This window comes from Castor canadensis, chromosome 5 (assembly GCF_047511655.1).
Source record: "Castor canadensis chromosome 5, mCasCan1.hap1v2, whole genome shotgun sequence".
Taxonomy (NCBI): Eukaryota; Metazoa; Chordata; class Mammalia; order Rodentia; family Castoridae; genus Castor; species Castor canadensis.
This window is the reverse complement of record NC_133390.1, coordinates 61,319,327-61,332,536: the sequence shown is the minus strand read 5'-3', so window position 1 is coordinate 61,332,536 and position 13,210 is coordinate 61,319,327. Positions and strand designations below refer to the sequence as shown.

The following is a 13,210-nucleotide window of genomic DNA, read 5'->3' as shown; positions in this document are numbered from 1 at the left end:
TACTATAGTTTGTAAATCTTAGTTATCTTTTCAAAGAACCATTGATTCCTTATATTGTTCCTTAAGTCTCCATTTCATTAATTTCTGAAGTGGTCATTATTATTTCTTTCCATCTACTGCTATTGGATTTGACTTATTCTTATTTTTCTAAGACCTTTAGGTGCATCATTTAGTTATTTATTTTTTTATCTCTCTAATTTTTTTTAATGTAGGTACTCATCAGAATAATCTTTCCTCTTTGCACTGCCTATTCTGTGTCCTAAATGGCCTGGTAAGTGTGTTTTCATTGTATTCTAGGAATTTTTTGATTCCCCTCCCTTTCTTTCTTCCATGATTCACTGATCATCCAAAAGTGTATTGTTTGGTCTCCATGTGTTTGAATATTTTCTATAGTTATTCTCCTGTTGATTTCTAGTTTTATTCCATTGTGATCTGATAAGATTCAGGAAATTATTCAGTTTTCTTATATTTATTAGAACTTGCTTTATGTCCTAAAATTTGGTCTGCTTAGGGGAAAATTCTGTGGTTTACTGTGTAGAATGTGTAGCTGAGGAGTAGAATATTCCGTAGACTTCTATTTAGTTTATTTGGCCTACAGCATCTTTTAATTCTGAAGTATTCTTGTTAATTTCCTTTTGTCTGGATGACCCAGCTACTGGTGAGAGTAGAGAATGCTATTATTGTGTTGAGTCTATCTGTGCCTTTATGTCCAGTAGTATTTGCTTTATGAAATTGAGTGCATCAATATTTGGTGAATATTTGCTTATAATTGTCAAATCATCTTGATGTATTTTTCCCTTTATTGGTATTAAGTAATCTTCTTCTCTCCTGACTAAGACTAATTTTGGTTTGAAGTTGACTTTATTGGATATCAGTGTAGAAAATTAAACACAAAAAGAACAAATATCCAAATTGATAAATGGGAAAATGAATTGAACAGATAGTTCTCAAAATAAGAAGTACATGTAGCAGGTAAATATATGAAGAAACGTCCAACATCCTTAGCTTTAAAGGAAATGCAAATTAAAATGACCCTGTAAGAATTGGTATCATCAAGAAAACAAACAACAACAAATGTTCATGGAGTTGTGAGGAGAAAGGAACTCTCATACACTTTTGTTGGGAATGTAAATTTATATAATCACTATGGAAATCAGTATGGAGATTCCTCAAAAAACTAGAGATAAAACTGCCATTTGATCAGCAACACTGCTCCTGGACATCTAACCAAAGGAACGTAAGGTGGGATACTGTAGAGATACCTGTATGCCGATGTTCATAGCAGCACTATTCACAATAGCCAAACTCTGGAAACAACCCAGATGCTCTACAACTAATGAATGGATCATGAAATTATAATACATATACACAATGCAGTATTACTCAGCCATGGGGAATACTGAAATGGGGTTTGAAGGTAAATGGATGCAATTGGAGGACATCATGTTAAGTGAAGTTAGCCAGGATCAGAAACACAAAAGATACATGTTTTCCCTCGTACAAGGAAGATCAATCCAAAGATAAACATATATACAAAAACAAGCATGATCATGTACAAACCCAGATGTAAAACACATTTGTAACAATGAAACTATGGAACTCAGGGAAAGAGGGAAAGGAAAAGAGAATGATAGAGCATCAGTAATATCACATACCATAAGATGTAAAGGTAGAGGCTATAACGATGTGTATTGAAAAACCATTGAAAAATGGGGGGAGGAAGGTAAAGGGATAAGAAAGAGTATTCAAAGGGATTGAACAGACCAAAGTAAAGGACACCCACAAAGGGCATACGTTGAGACACCCCTTTGCATATCAATTTAAATATTAATAACGAAAATCAGGACTGAAAAATAGGCACAGTGTTGCGGAATGGAGCAGGGGGACTAGTAGGAAGGAGGAGAGTGAAGGAAGGAGATTAAGGTGACTGTATATGGTTGGTGGACTTCAAATACCTATGTGAAACAGAACTAAAGAACCTCTTACAAATGTTTTAAGTGGAGTGGGAAAGAAGCTGAGGAGAGATGATGGGGGCAATGTAAATAATGCACAATTTAAGTCTAACTGGAATTGTCTCTATGAATCCCCCCCATGTATAGTGAATATTTTCTAATAAAAATTTTATTTAAAAAAATTTTTTAGATGAGACTTAGTTTTTTAAATTTTTATTTATTTATTTTATTATTGTTGTGCTGGGTGGGGATACACTGGAGTATTTACAAAAGTTCTTACAATGTATGAAATATGTCATACTTGAACTCACCCCCTCCACTGCTCTCTTTCATCCCCCTTTCCACAATTCCTGGAACTGCTTCAACAGTTATCATTTTTGCATTTACTTACATGTGTATACATTATTTGCACCACTTCACAGCACCCCCATGGGGCAGAACCTGTTCTGCTCTCCTGTTCTCTGATTCTCTAGAAGAGAAAACATAAGAGATAATAAGAAAAACATAGTGTTTTTGCTAGTTTGAGATAAAGATAGGTATATAGGGAGATTCCTTGTGTTGTTTCCATGCATATATGTATTATAACCCAAATTGGTTTATCTCTACCAGTCTTCTCCACTACTTCCTAGTCCCCTTCCCATAGAGCCTCTGCCAGTTTAAGATTACTATATTCATTCCTATACAGTAAGCTCATCAACCACCTTCAAGTTTTTGGTTTCCTTCCCTTGCCCTATCCCTCCCATGTGCGGTCTCCCCCTTTAGTGTGACCCCTTTCCAATAATATTGCTGCATTTGTTTTATTTCTATAATCCATATATAAAGGAGAACATGCAATTTTGGCCTTCTGAGTCAAAGGTGACAGAAATGGTCTGTATCTGTGTTGGCTAATACAGTAGCCAGTAGCACTTGTAGCTATTTGGGACTTAAAATATGGCTAATGCAGTGGAGACACTGAAGTTTAGATTTGGTTTTAATTCAGTTAAATAGCCACATGTAGCTGGTTCTTGCTGCATTGAACAGTGTGTCTCTAAAATACAAATTCCACAAGGTCAGACAGTTCTGATTTATTCATTGTTGTATCCTCAGTGCTCACAATGGTTTCTGAAACATGGGAGCTGTTGAACTGGTGGTGAATAAAATTTGATCTACAGGGAAGATTGTTTTTAGGGGAGATATGTATCCATATAATGTAATAAAATCAAAATTAGAATGCATGTTCTAGGTTAAACTGTAATTTGTTGCTTCTAGCTTGCCATTGGGTATACTGTGGAAGATTGTGGCTTTGTGCCACAAGGATGATTAGCAATGCATGCTGATTTCCAGATAAAAAATGTCAACTATAAGTGGACTTCTTTAAGGAGTGGTCCATCACCTCCCATCCAGCAAGTGAAATCCAGAGCTAAGAAGATGAGCTCAGCAACTTGGTTCTGTAGAAAGCATGAAGGACAAGCAATGGTCCTTGAGGACAGAAGGGAAATGATGAAGCTGCATCTACTCTTTATCAGGCTCTCAGCCTGTTATTTCTATTGCTCTGTGCTTCCCCTGCTACCTTCAGCCCTAGTATAAACCATGAGCTCCTGGGAGGGTCTCACTGCTGCACTAACCCATGGTGCCAAGAGTTTCTTTCCTTTTTAAGACTGTATTTTTTTTTTAATGATGACAGCTTTTATCCTAGTCTCATTCTTTTCTTCCTTGGCCATTCTTCTCAAGAATTCTGAAGTCAAAGTCTGTATTTATCTAAAGAAATGTGGTAGGGCACTTATACCAAGGAAACCATTCCAGTTCCTGATAACAGACCCTCCCTATGTCTCCAACTCCACCTGGAAACTTTAGAAAGCTAGAGATCCTCCTACACAGCTCCTCTTACATTGCTAAAGATAATGTTTTCCAGTTCCATCCATTTACTTGCAAATGAGAAAATTTCTCTCTTCTTTGTGGCTAAATAAAATTCCATTGTGTGTAAGTACCACATTTTCTTAATCCATTCTTTGGTAGTGGGGCATCTTGGCTGTTTTCATAGCTTGACTATTGTGAATAGTGCAGCAATAAAGTTGGGTATGCAGGTGCCTTTGTAATAACCTGAGTCACATTCTTTGGATATATCCCTAGGAGTGGTATTGCTGGATCTTATGGCAGATCTATTTCTAGTTTTTTAAGGAGACTCCATACTTTTTTCCATAGTAGTTGTACTAGCTTACATTCCTACCAGCAGTATATGAAGGTTCTTTTTTCTCCACATCCTCACCAACATTTGTTGTTGGTGGTGTTCTTGATGATAGCTATTCTAACAGGAGTGAGGTGGAATCTTAGTATGCTTTTGATTTGCATTTCCTTCATAGCCAGGAATGAAAAAGGAGAACTGAAGAAAATCTGGAAAATAATCAAGAGAACTAAGATCCGTGATTTTTTTTTCTAGGAAATCATGAGGAAACTGAAAGTATAAACTAGATATGGACTAGTACTGTAGTTTAAGGTTTCCCTCCTTTAGCCATCATATTGTTCTTTGCCTGAGCATCCAATACCAGTCACCATCCCTGACTATCAGAAACCTTGTCTTCCATTTACCTTCATTCTGCTTTCCTTCCCAGACTAGGCTGAGCTGTTTTGTCTGGTCCTGTGGCCACCTCAGAAACAGCACATTCTGACTACCAGTATTTGCTTGTAGCCAGGCTGAGATGCACTCACCACTAGACACTTCCAACTTTCCCAGAGCAAATCATGCTGTACGGTCTGTCCTCTCTCAGCCTCTTCCTTCCCCTTGGATATCCAGGTCTCTTTGACTCTTCGCTTCTCCTAAGAATCACACTGCTTCTATTTCTGATTGACATCCCAGAAGTTATTGCTTTCACTCATTCATCACTGAAGATTTATTTGAAACAATTAAATACCAGGTATTTTTTTTCAAGAGAACTCTGAACAAATGTTTTTCCTTATTTCCAAGGAGTTCTAAAAGTTATAAATGGAGACTTTGTTATGTATAAACAAATAACACCTATTCAGAGACAAGGGGAGAATGGGTGAGGAACACTCTCCATGTTTCCCCTCTGGCTCTGAGCACAGCACATGAAGTCCAATAGAGGAGTCTTGTCTAGGTAGCCTGGAAGTTGTTCATAACTCCTGGTGCCCTTTGGTCTTGACCATGCCTGTTCTGGGCTTCCTAGCACTGTGGGGCTGTGGAGGGAGGCCCTGTCCAAACCATAAGAGAAAAGGAGACATTTTATCGCACTTCTGGCAAGAATCTGCCCATGTACTTTGGCTGAAGAAATGAGACTGAGGCTCAAGTTCACTAAAGTGGAATCAGAAATGTTTAAGTTGCCAAAAGGGTGAAAATGAGTGTCACATGATTGAAAAGTTTTCAAAATATAAAAAACCTCAGGGTGGGCAGAGGAACAAAAATAAAGGGAAAAAAAAACCCCTCTCTAAACATATGTGTGGATTTTGTTTGATGTTTGAACTAGTGCTGGAAGAAGAGTGGAGAAGACAGAGTAGTTGGCTTGTCTCTTGGAAAATTTTTTGAGGGATTTATGGAACTCAGATGCTGATTATTCTTTTTCTTTCTTTTCAGGAAGCTTGTCTGATGGAGCCCTCATTTAACCAGTGTCCGCTCCTTCCAATGAGATCATTGTTTTCCTAACATGTTTGGGGTGAAAAAGAGTTCTGTGAATTTGTTCCAGAATAGATAGTGTCAATTTGACTGAGCCTCACTTTGACTACAAACAGTTTTCCTTTCCTGAAATGCAAACAACTTCATCATCCTGCTGGGTCCCACTTTTCTCCTCTCCCACTTAAACTTGAAGCAGTTTCTGTGACCAGGGTAGGTAGGAGGTGAAGGGCTCTGGGTTCCCACCCAAATGGGACTGCAATAAGCATTGGAATGACCTTGTTCAGCATGGTCATCAATCCTGCCTTCTGTCTCCGGCTTGTGGCAAAGAAGAGGAATGAACAAGAAACAGTGCCTGGAAATAAGGTCGGTTAAGAGGCCACATAAAACATTCACAACTATTTTAATTAAAATATTTAATTAATTGATGTTTACAAATGTTAATTTTACAAACACAAATTCCAGAGAAATTCTAATTTGTACACTTACACAATTGAAAATCATGTTAGAATTAACTTGTGTAGTTACATATCATACGTCTTCCTAGTTTTCCATTAATCACAATAGTACTGCAAACTGTGATTATATAAAGTTGCCTGCTTGAGTTTTGATCTTTGAAATTACATATTTTTGCAAATATGGAATATGTTGTCTTTAAAAATCCAGAAATGAGTGGACTTCAGGATAACACCTACATTGAGAACATTGTGGGGAGAGATACTTCTGTGCAGGTCCCCCTTCTTTCAGACCTGACCTTCTTCTCCATGTATACCCTTGCTGGTCTCTTGGCTGCCCATGCTGTCCATGGAGGAAGTCTGGTTGCTGTCCACACATTCTGTGATGTGTGATATTAAATAGTGGTTAACACCATACTGTGGTGGCAAACTGCCTGAAATCACATCATGGCTTTACTTTTTCTTCAACGTGCTACCTTAGACAGGTCACTAAGTCTCTAACAATATACAGGTGAAGTAATACTTACCTTATAAGAATATTGGAAGGAATAAAATAAATTAAGATGAACAATTTACCTAGAACAATGACTATTATATGAAATTAGGTACTGTTATTTTCCAATCCTGGTGTTTATATTATTCCCCTGTTGGCCCTTCCAAAATTGCTCCTTGCTATGGTTTGGATGTGGTTGAAATATGTCTGACCTCCAGGGGTTTAAGTATTGGTCCTTAGTGTGGCAGTGTTGGAAGGTAGTATTAAAACCTTAAAGGTGAGACTTTCTGGGAAATAATCCTGCCATCAAGAACACTACTCTTGAAAGGACTAATTCAAGGGTTTTTATCCTATGTGGAACTATCTCTGCAACCCTTCTGGGCAGAGTTAGGTGCTGTTTTCTCTGTGTTCTTCCAGAAACTTTTTCCAGTCTTTATTGTAAGACATTTTGCCCCTCTAAAGAGGGAAGGAAAGACAAATATTAAAAACAAATATTCCATTATACCATGGAGTACAATTCTGGTAGACAGCTTGTAGTGGTCATAAATATAATAATGAACTGTAATTCAATATAATGGTTATATTATATATTTGATCCTAGTTGAGCCTGAGTTGCATCATAGAACATCCATTTTCTGACCTATGCCAGTTTTACATAACCTGTCTGAGCCTTAAATTCTTCATCTATGGAATGGAGATAATAATCATATCTACCTCATAGTCCCCATGAGTGTTAAATGAAATAATACCTGTGAATATCTTAGCACAGTGCCTTGTACACAATATGAGTGCAATAATACAGAATTGGGCCTATCTTGAGATAGATTTTTTTTTGTCTTCTCTGCATCAGTAAGAAAGGACCAAGAAATCCACTTTAAACTCACCCAGGCCATTGTTTCTTAGGTTGAGATGTAGTCTTTGGAATCATTGTAGTGACTACATTTAGGATATGACTTCTTTATTGCCTGGGATACAAAGGATGAGGTAAGACTCGATGCTTTGAAACCTAAACCCTGACCTAGAAGAAGAAGAGGATGGGGTCTATGTCTCTTCATTGGCCAACTGCTGAACTGAGCCTGACTCAGTGCTCTAGGTTTGATTTTTAGCTAAGTCAAGTGTGCCTGTGAAAGGAAAAACACTGATGTAAAAAAGCTTAAGTTGGGAACTGGCCTACAACTGAGCCCTGGGCCCAGGTCTCATGGACAACCTCCCCTTAGCAATCAGTGCTAAGACACACCCCCTTGTTAGTGCAATAGGCTGGAATGGCAGTGGACTGCTCTCCACCTCCTGGCCTAAGTCACTCTTACACTAGAGCAAAATGGAGAGTCCATGGTTTTACACTTTTTCTTTTTACTGGCCAGTAGAAGAATGGACCTTGCTCGTCAGTTCTCTGGGTTGAACTGGATCATATTATTTGCACAAGAAAGTGTTGGAAGGGATTAGAAAATGTATGCAGTATGAGAATGTTGTTAGTGGCTGAGTGAATGGATGCTATACGATGAGGTTGATTTTGAATTGCTAATTTCCAAATGATGAATGCATCGCAGAAGTGCACAAAATAGTTCACTAAAGTGTGGGAGGAAAATACTTTGATTTGTATTTACTCTTTAAAAATACATATAAAACAAAGAGAGAATTATCTTTCCTACTATTTATTGTATGGATTGGTATAAGCTCCCACGGTAAGCCTGATTGTCACGTGGTCATATGTCAGAGACACATGGGATACTAGGAGAAGGGTAGAAGATTACACCATGGGAACTTGACAGAGAGACTTTCACTGGTTGGCTTCCTTTCAGAAAATTGTAATATATTGTAATTCATGTGTGCCCTTCTAGGTGTATTTATGGCATAAAGTGTATGCTTTACCCTAGATTAATCTCACAAAATGGACAAATGGCACAAAAAAGGTTTCTACAAAAACCAAAAACTCCACATCTTGAAGACAATAGTAACCATGCAGATACAAGGAAATACACTAGATCCTTGGTATCTATGTGTACATGGTTCCAAGAACACCACCCATTTTTTTATGATTATAAGCTTTGTGTTTTGGGGGGGTTATTTATTCATATGTACATACATTGTTACATTGTTTGGGCCATCTTAACCCCTTGCCCCCCCCCGCTCCCTCCCTCTCCCCTGCACCCCCTTTACTTCCAGGCAGAACATGTTCTGTCCTCTTCTCCAATTTTGTTGAAGAGAAGATATAAGCAATAATAAGAAAGACATAGCATTTTGGCTAGTTTGGGTTAAGGATAGCTATACAGAGAGATTCCTAGCATTGCTTCCATGCACATGTGTATTACAACCCGAATTGGTTCATAGAGATGAACCAGACCTCCTTACTACTTCCCGGTCACCTTCCCATAGTGACCTCTGTCAGTTGAAGATAACTATATTAGCTCCTCTGCAGTGGGTGTATCAAACACTTTCAAGTTTTGGGTTTCCTACCTTTCCCTATTCCTCCTGTATGTGTTATTACCTATGTGTGACCTATGTCCAATAATATTACTGCATTTGTTTTAGGCAAGAAGACCACCATTGAGGAAAAACTCCTGAATTAATTTTTCTGGTCTATTGCCCAGCAATTTGAAGTGCAGTATTGCTCCCTGATGTTGTCTTTGTGGTTTTCTTTCACATATTCTTCAGTCATTTTGATTCATATGTCCCATGTCCCAACAAGAAGAATAGAACAAATAAGGAGAGGTGGAGGCACATACAGAATGAGAAATATTGGCAATTACTTATAGGGGTATTGGATGCCACATGACATTAGTTGGGTAAGTAGTTCCTTCAAAATCATTGTCTCCATTCATTGTCTTGTCAAAATCTGAAGGGTGAACTTCTGCTGGGTTAACCTGCTGGTGTTATAACTGCCCAGATTAGGAAGAGGTAGTAAAGTGCTATAATGTCAAGAAAATCCAATGAGAGAAATCCAATGGGCAGAAAGTACTAAAAATAGAACAGAGCCCTGCTAACCAGAGCTACTTAACTGAAGTAGAATGATGTCAAGCCTGGTGACCAACAAATGACAGTCAATGCCAAGGGGCATGACAGCAGTAATTCCTGAAAAGCCAGTAAGAACTATGGAAAAGAAAGGGAACTGTGCTTTTAGGCAGAAGGTGGTAGGGCAGATGAACAGGGCATTAAAGGCATTTGCAAAGATCCCTGGCCTTGAAGCATGTTGCTTTCACTGTATTTGGGAACTCTGAAGAACTGAACCGGAACCTCCAGAAAGAATATGTCTGTGGACATAGGGACCAACCAAAGAGCAGACTGCATTCCTACTCCAGAGAAGGAACTTCTGTTTCCATTTAAATTGATTCAATTATTTTGAAAATTCTATTTTAGAGTTGTCAACTCAGCATCCTAAACTTCCTATACAGATGTTTCTTTCAAGGTGGTCCTCAGATGTGAAAGTGCTGGCAATATATTTGAAGTAGTACCATGAAGACAATAAAACTAGAAGTGAGCTAATATACTTTCAATGGTACTTTTTTAAAAAAAGTTGTGTTCACATAAATATTTTGCACAAGAAGAACACAAATGTCTACAAAAGACTCTGTGATGTTAGTTTTGTATTATATTTTGGAAGTAATGGTTTCATCCAAGAATGATTAGATGTTTTTAGTCTGGCATGTTTTTAAAAGTTTTCTTTAAATCCATATCACAATGATAGGAACATGCTTGGATACCAAGCAGAGATCATGGGAATGGTACACAAAGCTTTGGCCTTAGGATTTTCTGTCTTGATCCAATACACTGTGAATGACAATTATCTGTTGCTTACCAGTAGTTCAGTAATTACTGTCTGCACAAAAACAAAGAAAAATCCATTGTGACTATAGCCATAATCAATGTTAAAGATGCAAAGTTGATGGTAGGTACTAAATGTGGATTAAGATAAACTTTTAAAAATAAATAAAATAGACTACTATTTCAAAATCATGTTGAAACATGCTACCCTAATGCAAATTGAGATGAAGAGGTCAAAGAAATATATTGTAGCATAACAAAAAGTAAGCAAACATATTTCACAACAATAATAATAATCAGCTGTTAACTATTCAATTCTCACTTTTGCATGCCTGTCTAAATTGAATCCAAAATTTCAAGCCCAGGGATTAACCATCATCCACATGTGAAAACATGGTGAAAAAAAATTTTCAAAAAATACAAAGTTAAACTCTGCACTTTTGACTTGAGGTATGAAGAATGCTATTAAATAAGAAGAAAAATATCTTTCCCAAAATTTCACATAAAGACAAGCAGAAAGTTTTAACAATTCAATAATAAATTAAAAATTTCATTTGAATTTTAATAGAAATTTTTTTAAAACATGCTTAACAATAAAAGCAGTAATGCCTTCACTTTTAAAACAGAGGTCATAATACTCCTATCTTAAGAGATTATTCACCAAAATAAAGTCTTGATTTGATGAGTCATTCAGAACATTTGTTTCCTTTTTTAAGGAGAATCATGAAAATGTAACATGCAGATACTTCCGGACTCCTGAGCACAAAATAAATTGAGATGGAAATTTAATTTTTATTTACTCTTAGATCAAAACAGTTCCTTCTTTTAAGAGAGACCATCAGTAACAATAGAGATAGAGAAATCTCTAGAAAATGATCCTTTCCTTTCTAAGAATGTACCCTCTTCTACCTGTGAACAATAATAACTATTGGGTGTGGTAACAGTGACTAATACCTTACCCATGATTCTATAACTGTAATGTCTGTAGTAAACAGATAAAATTTATGTTGAGTTAAAGGAACTCATGAATTTTTTTTTTTTTTTTACTTTTTATAGCACTTAGAAGTAAAAACGACAAAAGCAAAAGAAAGATAAAGGCAACTCACGGGAAGCTGATGGTGTGATGAAAAACACATGGCTTCCATTCTGACTATGTACACATATAAGTACTGTGTACCTTGGGACTATATTTCCTTAACTTTGAAGTAGTTATGATAACTGCTGTGAGATTAAAATAATGTATATACTTTGCTCAGCCACTGCCTGAATCACAGTATTCACTCATTCATTCATTTGGAAAATGTTTAATGAGTTTTTACATGATGTCTGACAATGTACTAGACACTGGAAATAAAACTGTGAAAAAAAATGATTATATTTCCAGAGTTTAACAATATGGTAGAAGAGGAAGACATTAAAAAATGAAGCACGTAATAGTTCAGTAAACAAAAGTTGATTCTCTTTCTCCTCTCCTTATTTGTAATAAAGAGAATACCTATTCTTTCTATTTAGATTTATGAGAATTAAGTAATGCATGTGGATCTATTCTATAAATCCAAAGCTCTCCACAAATATTTACTACTGTATTTGTAATAAAGACTTACCAAACATATACTATTTTTAAGGTCCTAAGAGAAGTAGAAAGATTAATCAGGCTCTGTCTGCCCCTATTGGAGGAATGTAGGACAACTGGACACTGTGAATAATTCTCCCAGGCAGAAAATCCTTTGAGAAAGGGGTAGGGAAAGTGACGAGGTGTTTGAGGAATCAGAAATTGGCTTAGTTGGGAGGGCTCAGGGAAGACTATGTCTACACTTTTGAACTAGATCTAGACGATCTGGCCTTTGGACTTGAAGCAAAAATAAGAACACAAAAGTGGGAAAACAGGAGAAAAAGAACAACATATACTGAATCTTAGTTAGATTGAAAGAGATGTTAATAGAGCAGTCATCAATAAGAGTTTGGATTAAACCATACAGGACCTTGAATGTTGAGCTAAAGAGTCTGATTGCTTTCCATAGCAGTGGGCCTTTAAAGGAAATTGAATAAGACAATAACACAATTGGAGCTATGAGTTAGGAAGAGCAACCTATAACTGTGTGTAGGAGGGATCATTATAACTATTGACATAATTTTTTTGAAGAGTTTGGAAAGAGGTTTTAGTTTTATATTATGGCCCTCTTGAAACTCAGGGTTCAGAAGCTATCATAGCTGGAGTGTTCTAGGGAACTTGAATATTGTATTTGGTAGTAGAAAATAAATTTCCCCACCTGAGTACTATGGGACTCATAAAATGGATCCAAAGAACACTCTTCCTTGGTGAAAATAAAGCACTCTTCATAACTACAATTGCCTCGGCTCAGGTCACGTTATCTATAATATCACATCATAGATATAGGAAAGAAAGACAACATAAATATAATTGCTCTACAAGCCAAGCTGCTGTGACTTACGATCCTAAAAGATGCAGGCCAGACCCTCTGCCAACTTTGTACTCACTCAGGGCTGGGTCTGTAGCAATAATGGCTGATCCAAGCAGCTTCATTAAATATCCCTACTGCTGGAACTTCCAGGGGATGGGTGCATAGAACAAGTTGACCCTGACCTTCTCCCCACCCATGAAACTCTCAGAGCCAAAACAGCTGTGGTTGATGAGTGGCTGCTGGTCAGCCAATAGACAAGTACCTGATACAACAGTCTTCATTGGTGACTAAACAGATATGCTGGAGAAAGCCAAGTTGCCCTGCCCAGCTGTGCTAAGAAATTCTGAACTAAAAGAGAATAACAGATGTTCATTTTTTAAAAAATCAGCTATAAACCAAAAACATAATTTTACCACATAAATACATGCCAGCAAATATTTGGAGAATAAGAAACACTTTTTGCCAGCCCTCTCAGGGTGTCTGGATGACAAACACAGAAAAAAGGGACTGGGACTGCATATTTCTAA

General features: G+C 37.1%; 1 long non-coding RNA gene across 1 annotated transcript in view; it reads left to right on the top strand.

Annotated features, from left to right (window-relative positions):
* LOC141423238 (uncharacterized) overlaps window positions 1-13,210 on the top strand; it is a 32,972-nt gene that overhangs the window by 17,712 nt on the left and 2,050 nt on the right. The window contains exon 2 of the long non-coding RNA XR_012447934.1: window positions 5,518-5,919. This is a non-coding gene — a long non-coding RNA (uncharacterized lncRNA). The remainder of the gene's footprint in view (window positions 1-5,517; window positions 5,920-13,210) is intronic.